We start from the raw sequence: 9,574 nt of genomic DNA on the forward strand, positions 1-9,574 counted from the left end.
ACTCCCGGGAGTATGTACTCCCGTGAACTAACCAGGGTGGCAGTTATTAGATCTAGTCGCTAATTGCTCCACCGGCCGATGCATGCATGCATGCATGTGCATCAACAGATTGAGAGATTCAAGGATCCTAGTATACAGATAAGGTCTGTTCGGTGCAAGTAAACAATCACAGTGGTTGACTTTTTTTGTAAGGACCGATACATATCTACCATACTCACTCTTTATATATACTAGTATAATGCCCGTGCGTTGCCACGGGCTTTTGAAATATTTATGTTGAGTTGTATAAACATAATGCGTGTTTAATTTCACATGTAGAGATAAGATATCACGGGAATGTGGGTGCCTTGCCATTTGCTACGAAAATATTTTGCTAGAATTATGTAAACATAATGCATGTCAAATTTTACATGTAGAGACAAGATAGCACGGGCAAAGTTGGGTATTTATTGAAGTCCAATTCACTTACAATGTAGATTGATAAAAAATGATAAATTAATGATATCTACATATAGTGATGATCCAACTAAAATTCTATTACAAATTAATATCTAGTTGTTATGCTTAAGAAATTCTCACACAATATCAAGAATGTTGTCTTCAGTTTCATTCGCACAATATTTGAGCAAATATAATAAAGCATTCTTCCTCAGCTTATACACATCTTACACAAGCAACGTGTAACAAGAATACTTCATGTTGAAGGTCTTAAAATGTGCAACGGAAAATACTCATGGTACTAACCGGACGAAGTAATTCTTTACCATTCCACCAGAGTATAAAAATAATAATAGCCAGACACATCCTGCAATTTCCTAAATTAGTATTATTTTAAAATAGTGATAATAAAAATAAATGCTTGTATTTTGAATATTGATGGTTCTTGTAGTACATTTCTCGAAAAAGTTACTTCCTGTGGTTTCCAGCTTTACCCCTCGCTTACTCACTCACTCACCCACTCGCTCAGTCCCATCTTCACGCTCATTCTCCTCGCTCACCCACTCCCCTAAATCCCTAGCCCACGGCGGCGACGCGCCTCCCCCTCACCTGCGTCGGCGGTGCACCTCCCCCTCAGCTGTGCTGGCGACTCAGCCGCGTCGCCGCCCTTCTCCCCAAGCGTCGCCTCCTCACATTCTCGTCCGCGTCGCCTCTTCCTCTCGCCCGCATCCTCTGCATCACGGTCGAGCCAAAGTTGGTTGTTTTAGTGAGGTCGAGTTGGAGCCTGACGAGCGCGGGCACGGCGGCCTTGTTCTGCTGGACGACGGCGGCGACGGACGCTGGCGCTCCTCGTCGCCATCGACCTGCAAGGAGGAGCGTCGTGTTGGACGCTGCCATCCCAAACGCTGCTGGTCCTCCATCGCTTCGACGAGTTCGTCGTCACCTGCTCCTAGGTCGCCCCCGAAGTCGAGCTCCCCACGCTCGACCTGCAAGGTTTGCATCCTTAATTTTCCCCACATCTTTCCAATCTTTGGAGCCTATGATTTGGGGAAAGGCAAGGAGAGATTCTAGAGCTGATTGTGATTGTTGCTCTGGATGGAACAGGGATGCAGATGTACTGTGGCCAAGAACTGCTCTCTGCCGCGTGAGTAGATTGGAAAGGCAAGGCGCAAGGAGCGATTGGAAAGGCTGCTGCTGCTCCTGGACGATGCAGCTCCTGATGCCACTACCTCTTGTCGATTCGGGCATGGTAAAGACCACTCACTTGCACTACTCCATGTGTAGATGATTGAACTTGGGTGTGAGCGTGAAGATGCCCGTGCGTTGTCACGGGCTCTTGAAAAAGTTTAGAAGAGTTACATGTTAAATTTCACATGCACAAACAATATAACACAAACGCAATTACTGAACAATTGAAGTCCATTTTGCAATGAAAATTGATAACAAAAAGAAAGACTAACGACATGTCCATGTAACAAACTGAGCGATGTTCCATCTAAACATCTATTACAAAATTATCAATATCTAGATGATGCACTTAAGAAATTCTTTAACAATATCAGGAAAGTTGTCTTTAGCTTCATTCCCACGGTGTCTGTCACTCATACATCCAAGTGGCGCCCAATAGACTCCGCAAAATCTAACCATGCAACCAGCTCAGGCTCCCCAAAATTTGGGCCACTCACGATGGCCAAAATGTTATAACAGGCCGTGCTTGTATAAAGTATAGAAAACAATGATTCAGCTAAGTAATGTAACATATCTACTTTGACACGCTTAAGAAATTCATGTATAACTTAGATATGTTGTCTTTGGCGTAATTCACATGGTATTTAAGCAAGTGTACAAAGATTGTAACTATCCCACACGAGCAATATATGTTGTTAGCATGAGGCTATTATGTGCAATATGTAAGAATATGCATTATAAAATACTCACCGTGCAAACTGATAAAGCAATTAGGTAGATGAATACACTATCACTGATCATTATCTTTGATGTTATTACAAAGAAATAATACAAGTAATGATGATCAAGTATTCAACTGTCCGGACTCGTTGAAATACCAACCGATGATTTGCATGTCGAAGTTAATATCTTTAGAATACCAACCAGTGATTTACGTGATCATATAAATGGGGACACAGCCGACCGACTTGTCACGGGGACACGGCCGCCTCAAGCCTATGGACAATTTCGCCTGCAAGATCTACTCCCTCCCCTCTAAGCACCGCATCGTCAGGCCGATTACTTGGGTGGATTCTCAACACATTTGGCCACCGTACCCACCTCCAAGCAAAACTTGAGCGACGGCAAGGTATATTTTTCCAGACGACTAATCTTTAATCAAACCACCGTTCGTTATTGTGTATTGGCTTTTTACTCTGCACCTGAATAAGCGATTGCTACATAGATGTTTGTTTCCAATGTGTTATCCTGTTTTCTTGGTACTTCAAAGACAGTATATGCATGTGCCCTACAACAATTTGAATGAGCTGAAAGTCTTGTTATTCTTAAATCGAGGAGAAGATGGTCCCTGCTCCGTCATGATGCCGCCGTTACCTACGACTTCCTCAACCACCACCACCACCACGACTTTGTCGAACATGGTGAGTACTGAGTACTCCTCCAATGCTTGTACTCCTATCAATATTTACTGTTGTAATCATGGGGTAGTTAGCTACTGTAACAAGTTTCCTAGTAGAATGCCCGTGCGTTGCCACGGGCATTTTAAATAGTTAGCTACTGTAACTGTTGTAATCATAGGCGACGTCACCGTCGGCTTGGCAGAGCCAAAGCAGGTTTTCACCCCGGGAAGTCCTCACAGCCCCAGAGGCGACGCACAACAAACCAGGCCCGCCGGACCTACCCCTCCGGTTGTCGCACCCTGACCACCACACCCCCCGCACGGTCACGGCAGCTAGCTCACACCCGAGCCGTGAGCTCCGCCCATGAGCCCACGCCTCCCACCTCCAGGGCCACCGCCCCAACACCAATGGTCCCGACACCATCCCCTACCGAAGCTTGCAGCCATGAAAGGCAAAGAGACGGGCGGGAAGGCACCTCCTTCCCTGCCCTTGGATGGTCCCTAGGTCCGAGGCCCACCCCCGGGCCGGCCGTACTCGGCCGCCACCGCCCCGGCTTGCCAGGCCGTGCAAGGACGAGCTCCCCGGTGCGCCACCTAACAGGAGGCAAGGATGGTTCCGTGGCCCTCCCGGCGTCGGATCCATCCCTCAACTGTGGCCATCACTGGGAAAGGTCCAGCCCTATGTCGCGACATGTTCAAGCTTAGCAGGGGCTGGATTGGCCTCACACTCAGACCTGCGCCATGGCTGGACAAGATGAATGTCACCAACGACCGCTATCCACCACCAGTAACCACACAGCCGGACGGCGAGGTGCAGCGGCGACCCAAGCCGCCGCCCGCCGAGCTCCCGCACGTGCCGAGCCACCCAGGCAACAGCTGAGCCAGCGCAAGCCGCGGGCGCAGCCGCTGCCAGATCTGGGCGCGCACAAACGCAGCCGCCGGCAACATCGCAGCCACCCCCGCCGTAGAGCCACCCGCACGAGCACCTGGCCAGGCATCGCCGCCCCAGACTCAGATGCCACGCCGCCGTGCCCCCTGCTTGCACCGCGCCTTCACCGGCCACGGCATCCTGCGCCACACGTGGCCACACGGTGAAGGGAAGACCCCCCCCCCCCCCACACACACACACACCGCCAGAGCTGACCGGGCTTTGCCCGGCCTTGCTCGCAGGCGGCGGCAGGGGAGGGGAGAAGGGGAGGAGGAGGGGGTCCCGGCGGCAGCGGCGCTAGGATTTCTCCCGTGACGCGCGTCGCGGGAGGAGGACGGAGGGGGTCGTGTTCGGATTCATACTTCTCCCGGCTTTTATTTTCCAACTGGTCCATTAGGAGTAGAGATATGTCTAGATATATGATTGTAATATTCTAACATTACTTTATTTTCTTCCTTTACCTCACATTGTAAAGCCGAGACAAACAATGTGACCTCACCTAATCTCTGATCCCCACGGCAATTGGGTATCTCTATCCTCCTCTCACCACAAAGCAAAACTCAAAAAGACAATGAAAAAGGGAGGGAATAAAAAATTCTCAGTCATTGAAGTATTTTACCTAATTAGAGAAACTAAAAAAAGGCCAAAAGGAAGTGTCCATTAAAAGGCTAGCAAGTACCATTATATCTAGCTCTCTTTCTGCAGGGCTTGCTGCAGAAGAGATGGGCTTCCTAACAAACCTTCCCTCAAACAACAAAAAACAGATGACATGAGTAAACCTGTGGACTCTGCTTGGACAAAGCAGATACGTAGACGATGGTAATCTACTGTGAGGAGTGAGCTTTTCCACTGCTTGGCTTACAAATATTATAGAACTTTTTATTCTTTCAAGCATCAGTTCTAGTAGAATGCACGTGTACATACAGAACAATTTCTAACAGTTATTCACCCACATGTTTACCAGAATGTAAAAAAAGATAAAAGAAACACTTACAGCTAAAATGATCTCATGTAATCTAGGCAGTAGGTTTGCTCGGACTCACTATTTAGTTATTTTCCTTACAAACTAATTTCCAGTACTTCCATTTTTATGGGTGACTGGAGTATCAGTGATACTCTTAAAAGGTGCGTACTTCAGTCTAGCATATGAAACATCATCTGCCCCCTAAACATTTAAAAGCAAGTAAAATTTAATTTTGGGTGTATGGCCTAATTACCTGAGATCCTCCACAATGATTCAGTGCATAAGCAAGCCCATATCTGGTTTGATAAATCTTCTATAGTTTCTTATCCCTGTTAACTGTGCTTGCCTTGCAACTTTGAATCTTCAACTACAACAACAATCAAAGCTTTGTCCTCAGATTGCTTTCAGTAACTACTGCAGAAATATCAGATGATGAGGCATGTGCATAACCACTAACTACACAATAATAAGCACACCAAAGAAAGCCACCTAGGAGTATGGCTGGATGAACACCTAATTTCACTGGAGCTGGTGCTCAGAACTTGATGAACGGAGACACCACAATGTAGGTCGCAACTTGAAAGAATTGTCTTATGAACACCTAATTTCACTGGAGCTTACCTTGAATGCACCTTTGTATGTCCTGTCATCTTACTCCAGCAGTTAAAGCAAAAATTCCACAACTTTCACCCTGTCAATGAGAGGGCGGACTTCGAGAACCCTGTAGTTACACACAGATGAACTTTTTCGTAGTCCCACGAAACGATAAGTAAAGAGAAGATAAGTGTCCAACAGAACTTTTATAAAGAAATGTTTCTGATAGAAAATTGAAAGGAACTCTTAGATGTAGACTCCCAGGTCGTGCGACACACACACACACACACACACACACACACACACACACACACACACACACACACACAACTTGTTGTGTTCCATTATTGCACCATCAACAATGTCCTTTATACTCTCACTAAGATTTTTGAACGCCTAGTCAGCCACCAAGGTGAGCAACCTAAACCATATGGTGTAACCTGGGTCTTTTTTAACCTTTAGACATTGATACATACCTCAGCGATTGTGTATTGGAAGAGATTGACCTCTTTACCATGTGAAAGAAAGCAAGTGAGCGATCAAGTTTAGGAAACAGAAGACAAATCGTGCTATAACAAAATACCAAAAGTTGCTTCACCTTTCGGCATGGTGCCCCTGAACTCAGAGTTCCTAATAAGCCCCATGATGTCCATTCCATGAGACCATGACGCCTATCTTTAGTACAATTCGGTTAGTTTCACAAAGTCAAATATCAAGAGGCACAGAAAACATGAACCACATACCATGTCATGAGATCTTCCACTGATTATAGCAGTCAGGAGAAGTGGTGCTACATGCCTCACAGCAGCATACATCTGTGAACAAAAATCTTTAGAAAGTTGAATGGAAAATGCATTGATACTGCAACACATATATGGAACAAATCAAGGCGGAACTATTGTCCAGTGGCTGAAGTCAGCCCAGGCATGGGGCTTGAGTACCTTGGGGAAGTAGGGGCATACACACCTTGGGTTGCCAATGAGCATCCTACTACTGCCATTGGAGCCAAGATAGAAAATAGAAACTTAGGCTGTTGCAGCCTGACAGAGCGTAGAGAAAAGGAGCTGAGCAACATGAAAAATAAAATTTCAGAATGACTTCATGAACTCTCAAAAATAGAATAATATGGCAGAGAGCAAATTTAACAACAACAACAAAATTAAAACTGTACAATTAGTAAGGCAAACCATCCTAACTTTAAAAAAAATAGTGAGACTATCATTCTGAACAATAGTACATTTACTTAGCGCAGCTATGATATTCTCACACTGGATCTACAATGTCTATTCCAATTTCCATGCCGACAAATATAGAGTGGTTCTGTCAGTTAAAAAGATAAAAATACCAAAATTTGGTATAAAGGGGCAAGAAGATAAGATGCCTGTGCGTTCCAGCATCCACACAAAACACGGAAGCATGGCCTTGCATAACTCAACAAACGCATGCTTTCTTACTTGAATACCTTGGAGTGATGACGACTGGTTACTTTTATTTTTATATAGGTGGTATCTTTCCGATCACATAATTGACATCCTCTTTCAGATTTTGGAGTACATAGAAAGAAGATTACGGTGGTACTACTCCTAGCAGGACGTACATTAGTACATGAAAAGAAGAACGGTTTAAGAACATAGCAGAAACTGAACGAGGCAATGCATCATGAACTGAACGAGGTCCGCACAGCCGAGCACAAGGATACCCTTTCCCTCCCTCCCTCCCTCTCAATTTTAGCAAGGGATCACATGGCCTCAATCCTCATCTCCGTCTCTCTATCCTGATCTGATTCTCTCCGTCTCAGATCTGATTCTCTCCGTCTTGATCCAAACAGAGAAAAGAGGGAAGATGAACCTGAGGGAGGAAGTCGATCGCATGGTGGTGAACGCAGGCGGAACCCTACGGCGGGATCACGGTGGTGGATGCCTAGGGTTTAGCGGAGGTGGCGGCGGCATCTCCCTTCAGAGGTCGGCGGCGGCGGCGTCTCCTCTGGGAGGTCGACGACGTTGATCCCTTAAGTCCGCGGCGGCGATCCCGGACGTCCGCGGGCGACGTCTCCTCTGGGAGGTCAGCGGCGGCAAGATCGTACGTCGGAGTTGGCGATCGAGGGGAGGCGGCGCTGTGACCTCGAGATCGCACGAGGGCGGCGTTGTGTCCTCGAGGGGATCGATAGGCTTTGGTTTTTTTTTGCGGCGTCTTTTTTTTGGGCTGCATGCGTGGGGTGGGAGAAGGGAGACGAAAAAAAACCAGCGAAATAAAACCGGACGAAAGTGGTGGGACGAAAATAAAACCCGGAACGCGACCTACCAACTGAGACATTAGGAGTTTAGATACTACTTTTTTCTGCACACAAGTATGAACTATCTGTTCTGGTTATACTACTTCTTTAACGCAAGGAAAAAGATATATACTACTTCTTTGGGAAGACAATATATACCACCTTTTGTGTATGAGTATATACTGCCTTTTTGGTAATGGAGCATATACTACCTTTTTTGTTAGGGGAGTATATACTTTTTTTTCTGTAAGGGAGTCGATACTGCTTTTTTTTACGTGAGTATATACTGGCTTTATGTGAGAGTCGAGTAGCTGCAATCAGAGAGCGGGCTGGTCGCCGAAATGAGTGATAAATTCAAAGTATGCATAAAAGAGTATTTTAAAAACTAGATGAATAATGGGTGTAATACATTTTGTAATGTCGTCGTATGGCAGTAAAAACACAAGGCTACCCATAGAAAAATAAAGCACTTGCTGAAGAGGGAAATGGACGTTCATTTCCAAAATAGAAAAGGAGTATGTATTACTAATTGTTTCAGTGTATTTTTGTGATTGGGTATATGCAACTACAAAAGGAGTATGTCTTATTTCTACAGCGTTATACTATATTTTTTGATGGGGTATATGCTGCGTTACAAAGTGTATATACTCATTTTTAGGAGGACTATATACTGATTTATTCTGGAGGATTATATACTGATTTTTTTTTGGAAGCTTTATATACAACCCAAGAAGAAGTAGTAAACCCATTAGGCATAAAAAATACATAAAATTTTGATCATCAGTAACAATCATGACTCGATTGTGTGAGTGCAAAGCAAGCTCCTAACTATTTCTACGTCGACGTACTAGCCACTTTATTATATGCGTACAATATGAATACATTGGGTAAGTGGCTAAGTGCATCAGCGGTTGCTAGTGGCCAGGGCCTAGATGTAGATTTGTGTGCTCTTCGGCCTGACACCATGCATGCACCGGGACGTACGTGTGACAGATTGAGAGGACAGCAGACACGCCGGCCATGGAGTAGCCGGACGAAGTAGCTTCATCATGGCCACGTCGCCGCCGCGTGTCGTCCTTGTCGTCTTTGCCCTGCACCATAGGCCATAACACTGCAGGTATATAGAAATTATTAGTAAGTTAACAAGATCTTGACTCCTTGGGTGCTCGATCTGACTAACAAATGCAGCCTGGAACAAAACTAACAAAAGATGAATGCATCAATTTGACTGGAACGACACCTTACCTAGTACTAGTAGACTTGGCCGATCAATCATCCTCATCCTATTTTCTTCTCCGACGATGACATACTGAAAAGGAATGGATCGAGAGATCAGCGGAAACATACACACGGTTGTGGTAGCCGGACAGAAAAATCGGGAACACCAATTGCACGTACCCTCGCAAACTAGAGATGATGAATCAATCTTCCTCCGATTGATGGACGTGCTGGTTGAAGCCTCCCACAGGGAAGAAGCACGGGGATCATCGTCGGCCATGTCTACCAAGTCTGGCGGTCGGTCAGCGGCGGAGGAGGTGAGCCGATGCTCTTTTTTTTTTATGTTCGTGTGTGCTGGCAAGAGATGAGAAGGTTGTTTCAAATGGAATCCATGGAAGACACGCCTACAAGAGCTGAAAAAAAGGAATCAGTTCAACTAATTTTCGAATCCAAAGGCTTTATCCGGAGTTAGTTACCTTTTTTTTTTTGTAGTTAGCGGGGTAAATGGTTGCAACGATGATGGGTGTTGGTGGGAGTATGTACTCCTAGGAGTACCAACCCATTTTCCTATAT

The 9,574-nt window shown here is 45.5% G+C and overlaps 1 long non-coding RNA gene across 2 annotated transcripts; it reads right to left on the reverse strand.

The window, feature by feature from the left end:
- Window positions 1–293: 293 nt before the first annotated feature.
- On the reverse strand, window positions 294–7,675 carry LOC123044023 (uncharacterized). 2 transcript variants are annotated; one of them, XR_006419787.1, is made up of 6 exons: window positions 7,360–7,675; window positions 6,453–6,575; window positions 6,255–6,326; window positions 6,110–6,182; window positions 5,539–6,019; window positions 294–5,284 (listed from the first exon to the last, which is right to left on the reverse strand). It is a non-coding gene; the product is annotated as an uncharacterized lncRNA (long non-coding RNA). The 2 variants fall into 2 exon arrangements; XR_006419786.1 differs by having other exon boundaries at window positions 6,110–6,186.
- Window positions 7,676–9,574: the final 1,899 nt, after the last annotated feature.

The sequence above is a fragment of the Triticum aestivum genome, chromosome 2B (genome assembly GCF_018294505.1).
Source record: "Triticum aestivum cultivar Chinese Spring chromosome 2B, IWGSC CS RefSeq v2.1, whole genome shotgun sequence".
Lineage (NCBI taxonomy): Eukaryota > Viridiplantae > Streptophyta > Magnoliopsida > Poales > Poaceae > Triticum > Triticum aestivum.